The sequence below is a fragment of the Antrostomus carolinensis genome, unplaced genomic scaffold (assembly GCF_000700745.2).
Source record: "Antrostomus carolinensis isolate BGI_N321 unplaced genomic scaffold, ASM70074v2 scaffold16725, whole genome shotgun sequence".
Lineage (NCBI taxonomy): Eukaryota > Metazoa > Chordata > Aves > Caprimulgiformes > Caprimulgidae > Antrostomus > Antrostomus carolinensis.
Genome location: NW_010318578.1, coordinates 12,975 through 15,429, shown reverse-complemented (window position 1 = coordinate 15,429; position 2,455 = coordinate 12,975).

Below are 2,455 nucleotides of genomic sequence, written 5' to 3'. Positions count from 1 at the left end.
TTCCTGCTGGTGCATCCCAGGCTTTGGAATGCTGTCCTATGAAATCTAACACTGCAGTGAGGCAATTAGACCTGATACCAGAAAATCGTAGGTCCAAATTAAACTGAGCCCATTAAGTAATCCTTGAATGTGATGTTCACGTGAAAACAGAGCCAAATGATGCATGAGTAATAAGGCCATTATCAATATGAAAATATAAAGGACTCCTTTCTTCCATCCTTTTTCACCATAGACATGATCTGGCTACACGGGCGTCAGCGGGAAACATCCCGCCTCTGCATGGAGTGGAATATCATGTACTAAAGTAATAGTGGAGTAAGATGATGTAGCCTAAAGAACCGTGACAGAGCTGGACCTGCCAAGGTAGGAAAGCAGTTTCCTTGCCCCAGTTTCTTCAATCTACAGAATGAAGCAAGGGGTTTCCCTTGTTACAGTTAACGCATTTTGCAAAGCCCCTTACTTGCACAGGGTAAGACATAAGCCTGTTCTTCTAAGCAGATCTTGTAAAGGTTATGTAGCAAGAGTTATCGTAAAATGATGTGGCAATCAAATGGAATCTAAGTTTTCCCTGCTTTGGACTGCAATAAGCTTTCAAGGCTGCGGGTCAATTGAACAAGGTGCTGCTATGAGGGGAGGAATTCTGGGATTCATCCCCACCTAGCTTGAGTCACTTGCTTTAGGCATTTGGATAGTCATCTTTTCCTCCCTCTACAGTCAATAAAGAAAGAGATAACCACCACAGATAGCCATCTGAGTGAGGAGCGATCACGCTGTGGGGCTGCTTCTTACCCAACACACTATAGACGCAGCCTAGGTACAGCCAGCTCCACAGCCATGCTGAAGAAGGAATCCATTAAAAAATGGGATTTCTCAGAGCACCCAGACAGGCAGTATATAGTGTAACAGGATAAAACAGTACCCCACAAAAACCATATAAGCAACTTGAAACCAGTGACTGTTACACTGCCTTATTGCTTCCTTCTTTCTTTGGTCTATAGCACGTTAATGAATAAATAGGTTTGCATGAATAAACACTGGTTGGTGGCTGATTACCTTACTCAAAAGGTCTTTGTTAATGCACATCACACTCATCTAAAAAATGTTTTAGAACAGGTTCTAAAAATTGTAAGTACTGGTCTGAATAATTCCCGATTTTAAAATATTTTAGTCTCATAACAGAATATAACTTTTTATATATGTATGTGTCATTAAGATCACCGAAACACGATGATGAACAACTACGTATTTGAATTGCTACGTATCTGGCATTATCAATCTCATCTTATTTTTAATGGAATAATTACAATAAAATGAGTCATCAAAGTAGACAGTATTGCTTAAAAATATTGATGATGAAGATAGTGGTTTAGAAATCAACTTAGCTAGGATAGGCTTAGAAATATGCCAAATATGCTTAAAGGCAGAGATTCACACCACTTCTCTCACCTCCCTATCTTAATTTCACCTCAGTAACAAAACCAGAGCCACTTTGCAGAGTTATTAGTACCTGCCTGCCTTTGTTGTGTCAGTTAAATCATGGTTTTAAATGAAAAAAGTGAGAATTTCTCAGCAAGCCATTCCTATGCAGTCAGGAGGAAGTAAAGGAGAAGGAAGGCATCTAGGTGTTTCACCCTTGATTTAGCTGCAGACTAAATCAGCAAATGTATTTGTCAACCTTTCTGTTCATTACATCTCTCTAAAAGAAATTACGTGGTGATATGATTGAGAAGGACTGTTTATAGAATTATGACTCCCTACCTAAGTATGTTCAGTTTGCCAGCTGTGGCATCTATTGGAAAGGCTGCACTTCTGGCCAGGGATTGTTAACAGCTTATATATACCAGGTTACACACTTTCATACAATCCATTGCTTAATGCTTTATCTCCCTTGAGGGCATTAGAGATGTTAGGGTAAAACCTGGATTCATGTTGAAGGGTAATTTGCTTTAGGAAAAAAAGAGGTTTTTACAGCAAATAAGCATTACATGCATGACATAAAGATGTGGTATTCAAGGTTCTGGAAACTGACTATTGAATCTGGGTATGTTTTTAAGATTCCCATTCTAAAGGATTTACTTTTCCAATGCAACAGAGCAGAAAATAAAATCCTCTAAAAATAGCCAACTTGCACACCAGGAACATTGCTTACTACTACACATTAACGTCTGTGTTTATCATAGAATCATAGAATGGTTTGGGTTGGAAGGGACCTTAAAGACCATCTAGTTCCAACCCCCCTGCCATCAACAGGGACACCTTCCACTAGATCAGGTTGCTCAAAGCCTCATCCAGCCTGGCCTTGAACACTTCCAGGGAGGGGGCATCCACAGCTTCTCTGGGCAACCTGTTCCAGTGTCTGACCACCCTCACAGTGAAGAATTTCTTCCTAATATCTAATCTAAACCTGCCCTCTTTCAGCTTAAACCCATTTCCCCTTGTTTTGTCATTAACTGCC